Source organism: Cydia amplana, chromosome 20 (genome assembly GCF_948474715.1).
Source record: "Cydia amplana chromosome 20, ilCydAmpl1.1, whole genome shotgun sequence".
Taxonomy (NCBI): Eukaryota; Metazoa; Arthropoda; class Insecta; order Lepidoptera; family Tortricidae; genus Cydia; species Cydia amplana.
Window position 1 is genome coordinate 12,512,388 of NC_086088.1, and position 22,402 is coordinate 12,534,789.

At 35.7% G+C, this 22,402-nt stretch overlaps 1 protein-coding gene across 2 annotated transcripts in view; it reads left to right on the forward strand.

The window, feature by feature from the left end:
- Nucleotides 1–22,402, forward strand: part of LOC134657451 (alpha-2 adrenergic receptor) — a 547,428-nt gene that overhangs the window by 519,709 nt on the left and 5,317 nt on the right. The gene's annotated exons all lie outside the window — the stretch shown is intronic.

The following is a 22,402-nucleotide window of genomic DNA, read 5'->3' on the forward strand; positions in this document are numbered from 1 at the left end:
CGTGCGATGGCCAAGTCATTATACGTATTACAAATTAAAGATATCATATTGATACGGTTTTAACACCCCCTGGCACTGATTAAAATAACCGACTTGGTTTTACATTATATCTCAAAACTTTTTTGAAGTAATAGCGGTGCGAGACTGGCACCTTTTTACATGTAATGTTTTTGATGGGATCTCATCTCTTTTTGTAGACAGTCCTTCTTTTCGGGTACTCATACCCATACTATGTATATACATATCATATTTAAACACATCTTCATTCATACTCACATCGTACATCGTTGTGTACCTTTACTTTACCTACTATTTGTAGGAACTGCAACAATAACTTTGTAATATCATATATTTATATAGGATTACAAACTTACTTATGCAGTTCTTAGATCTTTAAAACGTGACTGATATTGCAATATTTTTAGGTTTTCTATGGCTTGATAAGCTAAAAACTACTTATGTTTAAAATTTGAAACTTGTGGGTATGCTAGAAGTATGAGATCGAGAATGATGATCGGTGAGTGTATAAGTGTGTCAGTGTCGAAACTAAGGAACTTTGACGTACAATAATTCTTAAACTACAAGTTCAGATTTAATGTTTTTGAGAATGTATCTTAAGCATGTTAAGCCCTATATGTCACTGAAAATTTAGGGTTCTAGCTTCAGCCAGCACAAAATTACAGGACGTCTAAAATGGCCTGAATCGCTTCCAGAAAAGGATGGTACGGCCGTGCCTCTTTGTTTTGCTCGACTTGGCGGGGGCACTGCCGTGCCCCCAGATTTATTCGACGATTCGACGTCGGATACGTCATTAACCTTAAATGGAGCTGGGCGGGACATATTGCCAGGCAGAGTGGTGGCAGGTGAGCCAAAATGTGGGCCACTTTCAGACGCAAGGAGTGCCTGGCGTCCGTTGGCTCGTTGGGAGTCGTTGGGTGGGCGATATTCGGAAGATTGCGGGTCACTTCTGGATGAGATTGGCTGTTAGCCCGACAGCAAACAGTTAATAATACATTTGGGCGCATTATTTGGTACCTACTCTGTGAATTGTATTGTATTGTGTTGTATTTGCGTTTTTCATTTTGGTAAAAAAATTACCAAAACTAAAAACGAAACACTATTTAAGCAGTTGATATGGGGTAGAGTTCCAAGGTACCTCCGTGTTCATATATATCACTTCGCGTTCAAACCCTTGCACAAGACAGGCGGAGATAACGCGAAAATTGGAATATGCCACAACCTCGTTCCGTCGGCACGAGGGTAGCTCGTCACACATAGCATAATATCAGAATCCTAATCCATTATTAATCCAGAAGCGTTTCGCGGCGGCAGGCAGGCGCGGTTCGAATAGTGGAGGCGGTACTTTCACGATGTAATTTTTTTATTATGAAGTGTAATGAAATGTTTATTCTTTCACCAATAGGTTAGATAAGGAAAGACATAACAAGTTTGCATTGGTGTCCAAAATATAAGAATTTCTATCATGATCGTCAAAATAAAAATGAAAATAATAACAATGCTAATAGATAAACTGCTAAATAGACTAGATACACATTTTAGAACTTTAAAAAGTGCAAAATAAAATAAAATACAAGTGCTTCGATATACACGCATCAGCTCCAAGAGCTGCTAGTGTATCAAATAAAATAATAAATAATAATAATAATAAATGCTAATGAAATAGAATTATAGCTCCAATAAGGATTGTCAACATAATTAGAATAAGAGTAAGTAAGTAAATACCTACTTACAAGACCAAAATATAAATTTACAATGTCAAAACTTACGAAAATACAAGAAACAATAAAAATAAAAACAATGAATAAAAATTCATTCCCAATGGGAACATAATATAAAAAGGGTAGGTATAAAATAATACAAATAATATCTCCCAATAAGTATCGTCAACACACAACAATATAAAAAACAATGAAAAATAGAGTCGGACAGTAACTCTGCATGACATTTTCATTGATAAAGTGGGGCAATGTGTATTAAAATATGACTAGACAGTAGACGGACTCTACTCTTTTCTATAGGTCGAAAAATGACTACCAAAAATAAGGTTCTTTAAGTTTTTTTTTAGAAACTGAAATAGATGTCTTTATTATATTACTTAAAGAAGGACCACTGACTGGAGGGCTTCGTCACTTTTTTTTAAATATATGACATCTATTTGAGTTTATAATTTATATATACACAAATCAGAAATATTTAATAAAATAATTTGATTTTTTTTTGTTTAATTGTCATTAAAATGAGTATATGGTCCAAAAAAATCATCTTAATGTTTTTTTCTTCGCTGTTATAGTCCTAAGTGAAAAATATCTTCATACACACCGGCATCGTTACCTTCCCGCCCCCAGCCCCTTAAAATGCGCCAACCTAGAGGTGTTTACCGGTGGTGTAATGTTTAATATAAATGTACCTACTCGTATTTGCATGCATTGTACTATGTTTTTATCTGCAAATAAATGATCGATTGATTGGTTTACATTAAATTTGGTCCTTAACTCAACTGCATCACCATTAGCTCAAGTATAACGTTTATTTTAAAATTTTGTAACCAAAAAGCCGCATCCACATCTTCTGACCCCCGTCCCCGTCCCTCAAGAGTAGCGGCAGGCTAGAGATGTTTACATTTAATATGGGCCTTAACTGAAGTATTTAACCATTAACGCAAGCACTCCGGACTCGTTTATTTTTGAAATAACAGTAGACCCGCTTAATACGATTATCCGCGTAATACGTTACTTTACACTTCATATATTATTATCTTTTGATAAGTAGTTAAAGATATGTGACGTTCCACGGCAAAAGGTACCTTATGGCACTTGGCGCTTACGTCGCATAGCGCCGCAATAATAATAGCGCGCGGCGGCGGAGCGGCGTTAATAATAGCGTAAGCGCCAATGGCCATAAGGTACCTTTACCCGTGGGACGTCACATATTTTAATAATGAATTTCATACAATTCCCCACCCCATCCCTCAAAAATAGCTGCAGGCTAGATATTGTTTACATTTAATATATACCGGGTTTTAATACCACTAAGCCGGCCACTATATTTACTGTTTGTAGGGATTTCCATTTAAAAAGGACAGTCACCCTTTAAAACACACCCTTTTGAGTTGGGCAAATATTATTAGGCTGGACCGTTTTGTGATATTACTAATTTAGTCTTAAACGGATTAGGGCGGTATCCACTTAATAGCCAGATTTTTGACGATGTCGTTTAGGATAAGATTTGAATCAGGCCGCGTAGCCAACGCGCAAGCGCGCAACGTGCCAATCGCTTACGCTCCGTAACGATCGAAACGCAAGTGTCACTGTCACACTAAGTGTATGGCCTGAGTGGACGCTCGAGTTGGGCGTGCAGCGGGGCGGGGCGTGCGGCGTGCATGTTAAACAAATGCAAACGTATAGGAGCGGCCTTAGTGCACGCTGCTCAAATCACTCGTGAGCCCGACGCCACGCTGCACGCCCCGCCGAACGCTCCGCTTCGAGCGTCCACTCGGGCCTTAGCCTAATATGGAAAAGTGATAGAGCGACATAAAGCGATTCGATGGCGAAGCGATAGCGACAATCGTAGATCGACAAACGCCAAGCGAATAGTAAAACGTTATCGGGATGACAAATGCTACGAAAAGTCACGTGACTATTTCCATGTATTATTTAAATTACGATTGGCTTTCTACTCGAATCAGTTATTGTCATCTTGTCTGGGCCCCTAGTACAGTCACGCTCCGTGATTGTTAATTTAGGGATCTAGCTAAATTGGACATTGCATAGCTTAAGTATGTAACAACCACTTTAGCTAGGACCCTAAACGGCGGAACAATCGTGGAGCGTGACAGTACAATATTTAGTAGCTATTTCAACCAAATTCGCTTGCCATTGAAAACTTCATTATTTCGGCTTTAGTATTAAGAGTTACGTTGGTTAAGTAAGTATAGGTCATAAACGAGGAATCCTCTAGACGGAGTTTAGAGCAATTATTTCATGAAAGTGATGCTGCCAAAAATACGGGGGTGCGGGGGACGAGGTGAGCGAATCCCGTGCCGTGCACGGGATTGACTCGAATATGGAGTAAAACTACCGTATAAATGGCAGAGGGGGTAGCGTTACTATGCTTAGTCTAGAGGATGTCTTGTCTGTGGTATAGGTATTACGCTTACGACACGCGAAACTAAAAAACTTGAACTGAAAACGCCACTTTTAAACACTGCCGATAATCATCTGAAAATCATGTCTCAATAGCAAAACGACCACAATTGCAAGAAGGTTTAAAAGGAAAAGTCAACTTTACGTGGTTGATATAAAACACAAACTTCAACAGCTCAGATTCCAGGTAAATTATAAGTGCCTCAATTTTACGACTTTGTAAAACGACTCTATAAAAAAATATTTTATCTTAATCTGAAGCATTTCGGAAGCAAAATCTGATTCCAACGAATAGCCTGAAAGATAACGGAATCCTATTTAAACTTATCGTTCTATTTTTAATCTTATTACAGAGCTGTAAGGTTGCTTTTCGATCGCAACACGAAAATTTATTTTTAATAAATTTAACTTCTTGCAAATTTGGGCTCATGGTTAAAGTTTTAAGGTTGATTTTAGGTCGATTTATAAATAATGTTCTGCATTCACCGCAAAGTTGTTTGGGCAATAATTTGCCCATTTAAATGGACTGTTCTCAGTACGTGACATCCGTTTGGGCAACAAAGTTTTGTAGTCGTCCATTAAACGTAATTGCTCGAATGAAAATAATTTGTCTAATAAATACACGACATTTGGCCTCTAAATAGGGGAATTTCTTATAATATTATACAAGCTATTTAACTTGTAAAAGAAACTGGTTAGCTTTCTTACATGTGGTTTTATGGTAGTGGTTGTTGGAAAAGTTTCCAAAGTTGTATACCCAAATTATGTTACACAGATTAATGAACAACTGTAACAGACACCTCATAATCCCTTTCCGTATGCATTTAAATCATGTTACAGTATATAAGTCCAGTGAATCAAAATTAATATCCAAGGATCTCGTGTAATCTCGGGACCGCGTGTAACAAGGCGTGCAGAGTAAGTGTGGTTGGGTATTGTCATTGTCCACTAAGCTGTAGGCTCAGGGAAACCAGGGCGCCTAGCCAAGATGACAATCGTTGGTAGAAAAAGCCAATCAAAACTTAATGTATGGATAATAGATTTTCGTAGCATCTGTCATACAATTTTTCTTTTCGTTTAGCGTTTATCGATGTACGATTGTCATCTTGGCTATATAGGCCCCCAAGGTGGTTTTGAGATTCTCATGCAATATCCAAACGTCACTTAACCCGGTCCTGGGTTAAATAGTCTCATCCAAAAGTGCCCCACGATTTTTCGAACGTCGTCCACCCAACGAGCCAACGGACGCCAGGCGCTTCTTCTATCCGAAAGCGGCCACCATTCCGTCAACATTTTGATGTGGAACATGCTGCCAGGCAACATGTCCCGCCCAACTCCATTTAAGCTTGGCAATGAAGTCACCCACACCTCGCACCTTGGTGCGGCGTCGGATCTCGACATTCCTCACTCGGTGAGCCGAGCATGGCGCGCTCCATGGCTCTCGGTGCCACTCAGATTTTATGCACAGCCTCATTAGTGAGCGTCCATGTCTCGGCACCGCATATTTTGAGCGTCAGTGTTTTGTTTTTAACTGACTACTAAGCCTCTAGTCGGTAAGCAATCGTAATACAATCGTAGTAAAGTAAAGACAATACATATGTCCTCGGACGGAACCCTCGTCCGCTCGTAACCGTATTACCGAGCGATCCCTGATTTGCCAAATTACCCCAAAACAGTAGCGTCAGGAAATTGAGGCCAAATCGAGAATTCATGTCCATCCTAATGTTACAAATGCGACTAACTTTCACTACCTTATATTTTTAGACAACTAGCCACCCGCTCCGGCTTCGCACGGGTTAATAAATTATACACCTAAACCTTCCTCAAGAATCACTCTATCGATAGGTGAAAACTGCATTAAAATCCGTTCAATCGTTTTTGAGTTTATCGCAAACATACATACACACAAACAGACAGATTTCGTTTTATAAGGTGTAGTGATAGTGCAATCACCTGCGGGCTCAGCACGGTTCCATTTTTATCGACTATCACTATGCCCGTCACTTTCGCACTTACATACTTGTTAGAACGTGACAGGCATGGTGACAAATGATAAAAATGCGACCGTGCTACTAGGGCTGGAGGCGGAGAGTAGCGAACGAGCTGCGAGCCGTAGGACTGAGCTGGAACGAGGCCAAGACGGTTGCTCAAGACAGAAAGACATGGAAGGATCTTCTGGAAACCTTACGCACCTCAGGGGTGCCCTTGGACGAACAACAACAACAACAATAGTGATTATAATTAAGCTTTTCAATATCCTACCTTACTTAGGCCACTAAGCTTTAAGTTTTGCATTAAAAAAAATCCTTATTTTGCTGTAGCGCCCTCTACAGCCTGCAATTGAAATAGTTTGACAGTTATACTAGAAAAACATTATCAAGCTGTACCTAATATGTACCCTTTTTATCGAAGTGACACAATAATCCCCACATGTTCTTTTGGGCAGCGAACTAAAACACAATGTGCCTAAACCTTGTACATTTACCCAAACAACTGGGTCAAGCACTTTTTCTGCTATCCGTGCTGATATAAACAATACTTCGTACACGGAATGACGAATGTCAGTAGGAAACGCATGTTAGTTACGGCCTTATGCGGCTGAAGGCGTGCATCTATTTTCTATGTCGCGTAGTTATGTGTAGCAGGAATATTGGCATAGGTGCTTGGGAACAAAATTGAAAAAATATGTTAACTTCTTGGTTCGTATAAGTAGTCTTTATTAAGTTTTATTTTCATGTTTTTTTTATATTTTTACAGCTTTGGTTCAAAAGGGTGTAGACCGGTTTTTTCTTTCTTTTCAAAGCAATCTCTAAAAATTCTAACTTAATATAATATTCGTTTTGAAAGACCTATCCAATATTCAACGACACCCACCCCAGGGTTAAAACGAAAAAGCGGCCAAGTGCGAGTCGGACTCACCCATGAAGGCTTCCGTATTTAGGGGATTTTGACATATTAAAAAAAACTACTTACTAGATCTCGTTCAAACCAATTTTCGGTGGAAGTTTGCATGGTAATGTACATCATATATTATTTTTAGTTTTATCATTCTCTTATTTTAGAAGTTACAGGGGGGGGAAACATTTTACCACTTTGGAAGTGTCTCTCGCGCAAACTATTCAGTTTAGAAAAAAATGATATTAGAAACCTCAATATCATTTTTGAAGACCTATCCATAGATATCCCACACGTATGGGTTTGATGAAAAAATGTTTTTTGAGTTTCAGTCCTAAGTATGGGGAACCCCCAAAATTTATTGTTATTTTTCTATTTTTGTGTAAGAATCTTAATGCGGTTCACAGAATACATCTACTTACCAAGTTTCAACAGTATAGTTCTTAAAGTTTCGGAAAAAAGTGGCTGTGACATACGGACGGACAGACGGACAGACGGACAGACAGACAGACAGACAGACGGACAGACGGACAGACGGACAGACAGACAGACATGACGAATCCATAAGGGTTCCGTTTTTTGCCATTTGGCTACGGAACCCTAAAAAGGCTTTATGTGTAGTAGGCGAGCTACCCTAAAAAAATAATCTTACGTAATCCATCACTAAAACTTCACGGACCTTCTTCGTCCGTAAAGTTTATTTTGATGGATAGTACGACGAATAATATAATATAATAATTTAGGCTGCTTAAAATAGATCATTGTTCTAGACTAGCTAGAGCAAATTAAGTCTATGAAAGCAAACTCTTGGTTTCATCCTTATTGTTTAGGCATTAAGGTCGATTCCACATCCACAACCGCATTGAGCGCATAGCATAGCATAGCAGAGAATGCGCGCACAGCTTTACTTAATTTTTTTATTCTCGTAATTCAAACTTTTATTGATATAAAATAAAATAAAAATTTTAAACCTTGAACCGTTAGAGGTTGGACTGTTGAAGGCTTGGAGGTAATAAAATTGGCAACATTTTAAAATATTGGATATAGGGAGACCCTATATCCAATATTTTAAAATGTTGGATATAGGGTCTCTATTGTTTCCCAAATAGTTTTAAGCCATAAATGTATTGTTTGCCCGAATTTTCGTTAGTCATAATTCAGGTATCGTCTTGGGTCGTCCCATTCGTTTTTCGTCAAGTTCTTAAATTAGTCCTATTCTGCTTTCGTCACCCATTCTACATTCGTCACAATCGTCGGTGGCTTTCAATGTAGAATGCGTGACGAAAGCAGAATAGGACTAATTTAAGAACTTGACGAAAAACGAATGGGACGACCCAAGACGATACCATAATTCATTTGGTCTAGAAACGCGTCACTTTTCAGGATTGCCATAAAACAAACCTAACCTATCTATAACCTCAAAAAAAATCCAAATATGGGAAACATCAAAATCCCAATATTCCCATCTAGATTCTAGAGAATATTCCCGGGAACGAACAGCACATCACTATTCGGAAAACGATACCGGGCAATTGCGTAGCATGTAACATTATTTTGGCGTCCGTAGGATATATTATACGAAACCGTATGACCGGTGAAGTATATGTTGTAATTTGATATACTATTGATATTTGATTTGCTCTTGATTCGATCTAAACAATACGAGGGATAGTCACGGTGCTTCGGATCTTAATCTTGTTTAAATTTGGACCAAGAAGCCTATTCAAACAAAATAAACATAATTATGACCACTTGCAGTGTGACTAGTTCAAAAAACGATAAGATAGGTAATAAAATATCTGGGAGACCGAGCTTTGCTCGGAAAACATATAAAATCTCAAAAATTAGCGTTTTCCCAGAGATAAGACCTAGCTAGATCGATTTTTCGCCCCCGAAAACCCCCATATACCAAATTTCATCGAAATCGTTAGAGCCGTTTCCGAGATCCCCGAAATATATATATATGTATATATAAATAAATAAATAAATAAATAAATAAATATGCAAGAATTGCTCGTTTAAAGGTATTAGATAGATAGATAGATAAATAATTATGCAGCGTGGAAAAAATTAATGGGCCCTGGGAGGAAAGTACCTTAAAACCTTAAATTAGCTCATTTTACTTAAGGGAAACATTCTTTTATTTTAAAAAAGAACCAAAAATGCATTCAAATATTTTTTTTGAATTAATTCCCTCTTCCGGGAATCGAACACACAAAAAATTCAAATATTGCTTAATATTCGATTTATTGATATTTAAAACATTCAGTGCTTGCTACAGTTGCTGCAGCGTAGCCGATAACATTGGAAAAACCGTATGTAGCGAAAAGCGACTACGGATAGAGCACCCGCCTGGAGGGTTGCTGGCAGTGAATACATTAAGACCTAATGTTTCTTGGAGAAATTTCAACATTAACAACATATGTATTATATGCCCTTACCGGGATTCGAACCCAGGACCATCGCCTTCATTCATAGGCGGAGTCATTACCGACTAAGAACGATTGTCATAATATAAGCAAATTACTCAAAAAAAGTTATATATAAAAAAAACTAAATCAAGTATACAAAAAGTATTCATTTACTTAGAACCACTTGAAAAGTTTTCTATAGCCCCGGCAAAAAATACTTACTTACTTCAATAAATTATATTTTCTTCACGAAGAGTTCAGAAACTTTATCAATTCGTTATAAATGTTGCTTTCTATAAGACCTTTAGTGCCCATTAAGACAAAATAGGATTTTTCTTAATTTATTTGGATACTAGATAGGGTCAGTGGGAGCTAAATGGAACACATGGCTAGACGGTGAATAGATAAATGAATACTCTACGATACTTATTTATTTATTAGGTACATTAGAACACACGACAAAAAATAATCATATTTTTGACCGTCAAAAAACAGAAGCTCGTATAAAAACTACTAAATCGTGTGAGCGAGGACACACGCGTATAACACATCTATTAGGATCCTACCATCTATGCTGTGGGTCCATTTCAAACCAACTGACACTACCTTCATATTAAAATAACATTTTTGTAAATCTTAATCCGCCTTTTTATTCCTTAAACTAATTTTCATATACTCAGTGGACTGTAACTGCCTCGCACCTTGCCAAATCTTTAATAACCTCTCAGACTGTACTTAAGAGGAAAGGCGACGACCGGTTCTCCATACAAACGTATGCCCTGTTTTCCTCTCTGTATATTGAAAATCTGAAAAAATGGATGTCATTGAACTATAGCTATTTTATAAGACCAATTTCATAGAAAATATTGTATTAAGCTCCTAAACCTAATAATAATTAAAAAATCAAACGATGGACATAGATATGATAAATATAGATTAAATTATGTAAAAATATTTTTGTAATCTCAATAGGGTATTTGACTGTATTTAAAATAAATTATTTTACACCATGCATGAAATTATTTTTAGACACAATTTCTATTTTAAAACCCGCATAAAACTATAAAGAGTAGGTTATATTTGATCGTGACGTCACATGCTAGTGCTTCATATAAATTCCATAGTAGCAAAGTCGTTTTGACAGTTCGAAAAAAGAAACTGATTTGACTAGTAGTCAAATACCCTATACCCAGAGAGGAAAACGTGGACCACGATTGTACGGAGGACCCGTCGTCCACCATCGACCAACGCTTGCCAGATTCTTAACCAACTTCAGCCAAGAAGGTTAATAACATTCGTAAATTAAACCGCTCCGACCGACGTGACATTAAAACGGTTACTAGTGCCAAATTTTTACTTTTAAATTTTAGAGTTTTTGGTTTATGAATGTTCTTTCTTGGCTTAAAATACGGTAATAAAACGTGGAACTTATGCTTGTTCTAAAAAGATTAGGAGCCAACTTTAGGCTAGATATTGTACAGTTAAAATTATGATTACAAATAAGTAAGGTTGTATACACTTTACAAACACGCTCAACGGTTACCAAGTTTGTTAAAAAAATTAGGACTAGGCCGAAATTGCTGAAAAATGAAAATAAATGAATAAAATCACCATTTTTGGGACCATTGTGAATTATTTTATTTAACAATTAATTAAATTTGAGCGAACAAAGGTTGAATCACATCTATCAGTATCGAGGAGCATTTTATCTATCGAAATTCCCTCGAGGCGCATTATTTCTTATCGAAAAAAATAAAACCGACGTCAAAAAGGATGAAATAAAATATTACTTATCCTTTTTGAAGTATATGCGTTACCAACTGATATGTTTGAAGTCGGTGCTAAGCCAAGTAGTAACAATACGAGTCAAAAATGGGATTTATAGCCATAAAGCTGATTATTTTTGTAAAAAGTTTTTATTTTTCCATTTTTAGTTTCAATCGGTGAGTGAAAAATCAATCATCCCCTATTTTCCTACCCTTAAGGTTGGATTTTTTTTCCAAATTTATATGGGACCAACTTCGGGATTTACCCTTTCCAATAAAAAAATAATTATCAAAATCGAACTACTCTGTAAAAAGTTATGCGTGGTCATACATAAAAAAATATATATATATACGCGTCGACTTGAGAACCTCCTTCGTTATTTTCGTCGGTTAAAAACGAAAGAAATCGCTCGTTAATATGAAGATGCGTACGCGTCTGAAAGTTAAAAGCAATACGCGCACCTTTCATGTCTTCCTTTTATTAACCGCACGCGTTTTTGAAGGTCCCTCATTATGTATCAGTTACATAAACTACTATTTTATGTTACCTACTTCTAGCGCTCAACCAAAAGCACTATATTCTAGTCCACGTACATACGAAATAGTATTTTTATATTCATATTTACGATATCACATTTGTATTCTTTCCGACTTTTATGACTTCAATCAGACTAAGAACAGCTCTAGAGACTTCATAGTAAATATTCAAAGTGTAAGTCTAATATTTATGTTAATATCTTACAAGAAATGTATTACTGTGCTCAAAGTTCTTCGCAAATAATTTTAGGCACGTTAGTACATGTGGTGTTAAAAACGTATTTTTTTTTGTTTTAAATGTGTTTTGCATTGACACATATAAGTAGGTGAGGGTGGGGAGGGTCGATCCCTAGGGGACACTTGGTAAACTTCATTTTTAATCAAACCAAACGAGATACAATTTTTTGCGCTGGTAACACTCATTCATTCGTTCCTAACTTCACGTTCTGTCATGGCACTGTATCGGAAAAGTCAGTGGTTCAAAAATGGCGGACGGTGAAAGATTTTCTGCGTACTATATTCAATTTTCGGTAAGCTTTAACTGGATTTATTTTATAATATGAGATGGAAATGATGTTAGTGAGTGTGCTTATTTTATTTGTTGTTTATTGAAGTGATGATTAACTTGGATTACATTGATATACGCGAACACATGTTTCGAGTACGGCACGTTTTATAATCTTACTATGTATGGGGAGACTTTGTCTTTTTCTTCAGGGGAGATATGATTCCGGGATCATGTCACCCCCAAAGTGATCAAGTATACATTGTAATAAATTTACTTACAAAATGATTCATAGAGCTATCATAAATATTTTCTTTTCTTTAGTAAATCATGCCGCGAAAGTACGACCAGAGAAACACTGATTTAAACTTTCAAGGTTTTTGACTCATTTTAGTTTATTAAAACGGAATTTAATGGCGTATAATTCAGTTTTTAATTATACAACCGACTCCGAAAACGGAATTATCCCCGTGGCCTTTGAAAAGACTGACTAAAGTTAACATCAACATTTTACGAACTACCCGTACTTGGTCTTGTTTATCAAGTTAAACGTTTTACACACAGGGGATGTTATTCGGTCGGCAAAAAACACTTATAACGATATTTGGTTTTCAACCGGAGATATTTGTTTTTATGGATGAAATGCTATTTCAATGGCTTTCCGACATTATGTACTATAGAACCGACGGTCCATAGAAAGGATTTTAGAATTATACAGCTCAAACACCGTCCTCGAAACGTGAGCAGTAAATTTCTAAACTTATTTATTATAGTAAACAATAACGACCGTGATGGGTAAAAAATTTAAAATTGCTGTAGGTATTCATAAGAACTTTAAAAAAATTAGCTTGTTACAAGAAATGTTATGTTAATAACTTAGATTTTTGATTTTTTTTTACTTTTTTTTGGTACAAATATTGATTCCCTATTTTATGTTGTTTTATGGATAATACGATTACATTGTTTTTTAAAAGTATAAGATTATGGATCAATATGTGTTTGATATCTTCATATATTAATTTTCTGTAGATAAAGTGAATAAATGAATGTAGATACTACCCTCGAAATATGACATTGCCACTTAAAATCTTTTTACCAAGTGTCCCCAAATCTGGAAGACTTGATCCCTTCGGCTTAGACATCTGATTACCGGAAATACAACTTCAAAGCATGGAAGATGCAATATATATATGTTTGCTGTGTATTTTACAAATTATGGATGCATTGCTAATAGCGATCCGAGTTATATAATCAATGAGAATCTGGTATGGGGAGACATGGTAAAAATATGTTTACCATGTGTCCCAAGAACCAGGGTCACTTGATCCCCCTAGGATCAAGGCTCCCGACCAGGGGTAAACAAGTCTCCCTTACATAGGGGACACATGGTAAAAGTCAACAGTATGAGTTTTCATTAAATAATGATCTAATTTATTGCACAAATCTGTTCTAATTCAAACTACTAATGAAGAGATAAATTCTGAGTCGTATGGTCTATAAAGTTTTTCAATACTACAAATAGTTAAGAAAATGTATGCTAAAAACAAAAGGGGTGATCAACCCTCCCCAGTTTCCCCTACAACCAAACAAACCAAAAATATGAAACAATAGTTATTTGTTTTAAAAGGGGGCAAAGTTGATGTTTAACCGCTCGTGCTAATATTGATACCCGAGCAAGCGAAAGATTCCAAAATTGAACCACGAGCGTAGCGAGTGGTTCGAAAAATGGAATCTTAAGCGTTGCGAGGCTTTCAAAGCACGAGGGTTAAACAAAATTTGCCCCCGAGTGAAACAAAATTTTTCACCACACCAACCTGAAGCAAATATTAAATGTAAAATATCAAACAAAATCAAACCAAATCAAATCCAAATGAATGTTATTAAATATTTATCATCCAAAATCATCATTTAAAAGTCAATTCTACCAGCAAACATAAGAAAATAACTCAAAATTTGCATTTGATTTTGTAAAGTGCAACTTTGCGATCAGTTTTTGAAGTGCAAAGTAAGCCTTTCCGAGCTGGTGTGGTGAAAAGTATTATATTAAGGTAAGGTGGGGTAAGTAAGACTAATATCACCGGGGTTAGACTATCACTTGTATGGAATCCTTATACTGTTTGTCTTGCTCCAAAGCAAAGTAAACTATGTTAGTCTTACCCTTACCTTATCTTAAATCTGAAATGGACAAACAACCCAAAGCCTAGACCGTTCTTCAGATGTTACAAAACTAAGTTTTTTTTTAACAATTATTGGAAAATGGGAAAGTTTTTAAAGACTTCTGAATGAAGTCACATGCGGTGGCTAGAGTGAAGTTATTTATTGAATAGCACACAAATTTAAATTGATTTCTATTCAAAACTTTGTTAGTTACAAAAATAATGGTCTACAATGAAATACCAGTAAATTAACAGGGAATTTTATTGAAGTAGTTAACATTAGTTAAGTTATGACACTATTAATGAAGTTTTCGAAGTATTTAATTTGAAAAATGTCATAATAATGAAGATTGGAAGTTTTAATGACAGGACAGTATGGCTGGCTGCCTTAGTATAAAATAAGGCTGCATTCAGAATTACTATCAAAATAAGATCAAAACCGTAACAAGTCGTTAAATGTGCATCGGGGTCCATGTAGCCTAAAATACATAGCAATTTGAAACATACCTAGGTACTTATATATATATGGATAATAAACATAGCTACGTATAATTTACACATAATTTGTTAGGTACTTTAAAACTGAATTGTTTTGCTGTGTTCGGTCAATTTAAGGAAGCACTAGAGTCGGATTAAGATACAACATTAAGATAAAGATGACAAAATATGTCAATGTCATCATCAATTTCTATGAAAATATGACGTTAATAATGAGACTGCCTCACTTGGTTCTAATCGATGCAAAGTTAGCTGACACCATAGACTCCGGCTGGAGCAGAAAGCTTTGGAAACTTAGCAAAAGACAACTCTAAATCATAACGTGTGTTCACTGGCCATTACGGGGTCAAAGGAATTCTGGCCAAGATGGGACACTCTGACAACACCGATTGTCGTATGTGTGGCGAAGAGGAAGAGACAGTGAAACACTTAATGTGTGAATGTCACGCCCTCGCCAGACAAAAAATGAAGGACTTTGGAGCAGAATATCTGGAACCAAAGGGCTTTAAAACGCTACCCATGAGCTCCATCACCCGACACATGGATATGGTGGGAAAAGCTCTTGAGTAGTTGACGGATCTTCCCTAGGGGATAATTGCACAAAAGATCCCTATGGGTCGAAGTGTATCCGCAAGGGCCCCCGAAAACAATAAGATAAGATAAGATAGCTGACACCATTAAGGGGTCCACAGATTACCAGTTCGCCGGACGATATCAGCCTGTCAGTTAGAACAAAAAGTTGACAGTTGCGAACAACTGACATGCTGATATCGTACGGCGGACTGGTAATCTGCGGGCGCCTTTACAAGGTTACACGGACTCTACCCACTCCAAAATTAAGTTTCTTTTCTGCACTGGGCAAAATTAAAATATTTAACTTTTTCTTAGTTTTATAGCATTTCAGTATATAGGTAGGTACGTACATATAATTTTATACATCGTTCATACCCAAAGTGTTTCGTTTGATTTGTTTTATGTTTATTGGCGGTAGGCTCATAACTGTCTTATTTTTATTGTCATCTTTTAATTACTGTTTTATCTATTTTATTTATTTTTATTCACTATGTGTTAGTTTTTGTTTGTATTATAGCATTTAGTTAATTATAATTTAGGTCCCCACTTAAAAATCTTAAAATCAGCGCTGCGGCTTATCGTAGCATTACGCTGAGTGACGGTCCTTTTTAACGTCTATCTCATCTATGTATTTTATGTAATTAACTGGTTGGGTTTGACGTAAATAAACAGGACAAACTATTGTTGCCAGCAAAACCAAATCTACAAATGTTCAGAAATAGCCCTCATTATAGATCTGTGATAATTTACAACCAATTACCAAAAAGCGTAACTAGTGAGCAAAAAACGCAATCATTTATTAACAAACTTAAATCAATTTTAATACGAAAGGCATATTATACAATCGAGGATTTTTTTATCAGATAATGAATTAGAGTAAATATTAGTTGATTATTTTAATTTCAATTTATTATTTATTATTGTTGGGCTTTTATGATGAACTAAATATATAAAATAAGTAATAATGCAATATGAATGACATTTAATTTAATTAAAATTTTGTTTATAATTATAATTTGTTTTTGCAATTCTTAAGTTTAATAATGTATAATTTGTAAATAGTTACCATTAAGTAGTATTAAGACTATTGCAATGCCCTAACGGGGTACATGTACCTACTACATAATGTTGTATACCATCCTCTGTAATGAACATGATCGCAATAAAATATATGAATATATATGAATATAAATACATGTATCTTTCTTTCTTAAATACACCCCGCTACCCGCTGCCTCCAAGACGTGCAATTGTGAATATTAATATAATTGTTTTAGAAATGACTCAGTTTCCCAAACTGCAAATTGGATGTTTAAGATGCGTCGTTACGTTTCATGGCCGCGGCTTTTAATATTTGGCCTCTTTATTAAATTCCTACTATGTCCTCGAAAATATGTATACAAAGCTTTGCCCATGGCTTCGTCCCTTACCCCCTTAGAGGTTGAATTGAATAATAGGAAAATTCTTTTTATACCAGAACTCTACGGTTTTTGATGAATGTGTGTATCTAAGTAACGAACTGTAACGTTATATCTATAAGTTGATTTTGTTATGTTACATTACACCATTACTCAGGTAGGTGAATATGTAGATGACAAGTCACAATACAACTTTAACTATGGAGCCAACCCTGAGAACGAAAAGTAAATTTATAATAATAAATAATAAATTGCTATTTTTATTTCGTACATTTCGGTGATATATATCAAACATATTATGTGACTTTCGGACACAGAAGGGGCAGTATAAGGATGTTTCCATCTGAAATTCCAATAAAAATTCTGATACAAATGTCCTTATCGCAAGTAACCCTTCTCTAATAGAAAGTCACAGATGTCTATGTTTGTGTTTCCCGATTTCGGGGTTGACCCCATAGTTTTTAGCATGGCCATTGATGAATGCCTATTGTCTTACATAACAAAATGGCCTTCTATATTTTGTGTATAGTTTAATTGATTATGCTTTATTCGTGTTTACTGTTTCTTTGTTATAATGGTATGCAATAATAGAATATTTGGATAATATTATAAATATCTTTTGGTATCTTTTGTTTGGCAAACCGTATTGTATGGATATCAAACATAATACCCGTAATTATGCATGAATTCAGCCATATTTACATTCTATTGTAGGCTATGTGTTAGATATCTGCTGCACAAAGCCGGACGCCATTGATGGCGGACAATGGGTCCAATGATTAATTCTTACAAAAGGCGGTTCAAAATAAGAATGTGGGCGGCGCAAGGTAGTGGTTACAGCGCTTTTAGAAATTCTACGAAAAACCTCTCTCAAATATCATTTCAATAATATAAAGGTACATATAAAACATAAGAACAAAAACCCGTTCTGAGCCATGCCGGGTCCAAAGGTCCCCATCACACAACTTGCAGCGTTACCCCGCTGTATGGCGATGGAGACCTGTTAGACAAGCCATGACTCAGAACGGGAGTCATTCCCCTTTTCCCTTAAGCGCGTGCCCAGCTCTCTAAAGAGCTCAATATCATTTTATTCGGGTAATTCGAAATGTCAAATAAAGCCATTTCCGTCAGTAGACGGCAAATTTAAAAAATGTAGGCGCAAAAGATAATCGTCAAACTTGTTTGACCGGCTATAAATCCGAAATCATAAAGTCATCATATCCTTCTGCCCACGTAACGAATTTGAAATGAATACTGATGAAAATATGGTTGAAAGTCTCTTGTTTTGAATTGAATGAAACAAAATAAATGCAACTCTGTTCCAGTTAAAAATAGTTCAAATTATACTGGGTGCCATTTGAGTCGTGATCAGTAATATGTTTTTCTAACTCTATAAATAATGAGCAATTTAATGCCCCTACTCTTACTAAAATCAGACAAGATTTTTTTTATTTTTTGTTTATTTTTTGTCATTTATTTTACTTTTATAAGTGGATTTAGGATATTACAACGGCTTATTAAGATATTTAAATTAGTAAATTGAATCGCCTCTTTGAATCGGAACTGTCATTGACATCAATTTTGTCATTTGTCCCAGTTAGAAATAAAATTTACTTAATTTTTCATTTGAAATATCTTACAAAGCTGTTTAAATACCACATTGCCACTTGTAAAAGTAAAATAAATGACAAAAAATAAACAAAAACATAAAAAAAATCTTGTCTGCTTTTAGTAACAAATTAGGGACATTAAATTGCTCGTTGTATATGGAGTTAGAAAAACATATTACTGATCACGACTCAAATGGCACCCTGTATTGAAGATGAAGTAAGTAAATAGTATCGAGAATTATGTCGCCATTTTCTACGCTTCCGATTCCGATTTTACCTACTTAACGGCAGTGTAATTTGCTTCTGGTAAATAAAACATTACATAGGTAATTAAAGTACCTATGTAACAGTTTTATTTGAGGTTGTTTGCAATATAAACACTAAACTTTTTTTCCTGAACTATAACTGATGTTTTTACGACTCTTTCAATAAAATGTTGTTAGTTAATTTATTTTGAAGCTGCCTGAAGCAAAATTTGTAACCTTTCTTTCACTATTAAATTATTGAGATGATAATATTGATAATGATAATTATGAGATGATAATTTCTAGCTTTATTAATAATTGCTTATTGACCGTTGTCCTCCTTTTCTGCCTCAATGGGGATAAAAGTGAAGTGAATATTCACATGACTTTCATTTTTTTCACACCCAGTGACCCTTGTTCAAGGAAAATAACAAATAGGCAAACATATTTCTAATAAAATTTCTTCTTATTCGTCTGACTGAACAAAATAACCTTAGAAAGTATGTCAAATACAAAAAGGTCACTCATGCGCTCACGCGCCAGTTATAATGGCACAAACACAAACTATACGTTCATGTTGAACGACTTTTTCATACAAAACTTGTTTTCGCTCTTATTTCGTTTGTTTTATAAATTGGAGCTATATATAGTACATTACTGCAGACGCCGGGAAAGAAGGGCTTGCCGGGTGAGTAGGTATAGACGGCCGACCGTAGGGAGGCCGGATAGTGATACGAAGTCGGCAAGACCTTTTCACGGCTGGGCATGTATAGTGCTTTTCTCAAACATAATATGCAATAAAATAAAAAAAATCACCACTCAAAAAAACAAATTATAAATATCAACCACAAATAGCTACACGACTAAAGTTTTTTAATTTTTCATCCAATCCTGCCATAATGACTTTTTTTTTACGGAAGTCGTCCGTATTTCGCGTGTGCAGTGTTCGAATAGACCCTATTAGGGCCATTAATGCCATTATACACAACCTGATAATAAGAATCTCAATTTCAATAAATAAAATAAATGCAGAGGATTTTAAATATTGTCTATGGTCTCTGGCGACTTACGTATAGACAAGATATTAAATTTATTCATCAACACATTGAATCATACAGACTCGTATTCTTAATATCAGTACGTTCGTGTATAACGTTAGGCGTTGGTCCGATAACCATTCATTCACTAAAATATAAAAAAAAAAAAAATTCGGCTGTTTAGCCTGTATGGACACAGACCCCATGTTTACATTAGAATTAAAAAAAAAATTACTTCCCGGCCTAGGCCTTCAATTTCGTATGAAATTTCTTTACAGTTCTCTGGAGTTGCTCCGCCCTAAACGTGATAGTTCGAAGCCTGATATAACGCCCGGAGCGACGACATTTCATTGCATGTTTGAGAAAAACTAATTACAAGACTAAATATACCTCATGCCATTGTATGTGCAAATTTACATTACAATATTTACAATCCAACACGTAGAATTTAAAATGAGAACGAAACTCCGTTTGTATATGGGAAGGTGAAATTCGGCCGAGCTTGCTGCGAAAACTCACGACGATATTTAGCGGTTTTGCCGTCCAACTGGTTAATATGTATCATGTTTTTATTCATTAATGTGAGGTTAGTCCCTCAGTCAGCCTTATCCTGGCCACGTTGATTGTTGAAGCGTTATCACACGTTGAAAAAACATGTTGAAAAAAAATATATTCTCTAATACCCAACAACGGCAACAACTGCCTGATGTTTTCTTAATAATGGTTGTCTTTATCCCGTTATATTCCCGTATTCGTATTTGTAGAGTATCGCTGTATTTTCTCCAGCCAGGCAATATTTTGCATGTTAAGTAGTACGCGTTTAAGCCTCGCTTAGTTAAAATAATGATATATTAGCTCCGTATGAGTACCAGGCCAATCTATCAATGTCTGCTTAACGAGCAAACTTTGCTTCTTTTCGACAATTTTTCACCAATCCAGCCTCTTGGCTGGGGCAGTGCAGTTCATATTGCTTAAAGAGCAGTCTTTGACACAACCAGTGTAATAAGTATTAAGTACCGTAAAATGGGGTGAGTAGGGTCAAAACTGAAATTCAAACCTCGATAACATTTTATTTTTACATGTGAAAACTGGATGGTGTATAATAATAAGTGTTCCGGACGTTTGTATTTTAGTTTTTATTTTATTTTGGGTAGTTCCATTTCATAACTTTGACGATAAAGGGGAAAACCCACCTCACCCCGTAGTGCCTCGTATTTGGGGTGAGAGGGGTTTTCATACAAAGGTGATTTTGGAAGATTGTTGGATCGATTTTTTTATTATGTGTATTATTATAGCTCCATTTTAAATTGGAATACATTCTTTTTGTAGCAGTAGCCTTAAGATCCCTTCTCACCCCCTCTCAAACCTTCTCTCCCATTCAGAACCAACCTCTCCCCGCGAAACCTACTCACCCCGTTTTACGGTAATATACTTATATGACACCGTAAGATTGTGAACCCGTTAGTTTACCATCTAACGTAGGTTAGGTTAGTTTATAATCTCCCTATTACCGTCATTTAAAATTTAACTAGCGAGGTTATAAACTGATGAGTATTTACAATTTTCCGGTGACATACATAATGATCATAAACGGTGACCAAAAGAGTCATAACTTTTTGAATTTGTTTCTGAAACTACTCGTAACTTTTAACAGGGGTTTTAGGCCCAACATAAAGTCCAAAGCATACCACAGCCACCACAAGAACAGACCATTGCTAGGATACTATTTAATTCCAATAAATAAATATTTACAAAATGAATTCCAATAAATAAATATTTTCAGTTGTTTGACTTCTTCTTCAGTCGGTCCCTCAATACTGAGGATCGTGACATCATGTCCTTCTGTTGAAGACCAGGTTCCTCCATAGGGTTCTTTAGGGTTAGTTGTTTGACTAAATCCTGACTATTCCCAATTTCCCAAACTCCCAGAAATACAATAACAAATTAACAATATACACAGACAAAAATACGTCTAAAGAAATTATGAAACGTTCTGACATGATCCCGATTACGGGCCAGACAATTTTCAATCATTTCACCTTTTACGTGAATAGTATATTAGCCGTTGTGAGAGTATGTGTTCCTCTGTAAGGGATTTACCTTTGCAATGTAAGCTCAAAGGTATCGTTTTGTAAATATGAGAATGGATACAAGTGTTGGATTGGATACATTTGTAGTCTTTGAAGGTAAAAAAATGTCATAAGCCTTTATTTGAGGAAGGCAATGTTTTCGGGCATGGTTTGAAATATTAATAGGGATGATGACACATCATGTTGAAATTTATAACAAAATCTATTCAAGTGAGCAATTAATCACAATATTGTGGAATTTAAAAGAAAATGGAAAAATACTAAAATATTTAAGTTTTTTATTAACTTCCAAAAACGAAATAAGTAGGTAAGGATAACATTCGATTCCTCGCATTTTACCCAAAAAATGATTGTATAGCAACTATATACATAAACGCAATATTTCACCGACAAAAACGCAATTTTCTTGTTTTGTGCATAGGTACCTACTTCAAGATGCGCTCTCAGTGACCTTGACGTCACGTTCACATATCAATTTGTTCAGGGCGTTTCGCAAGT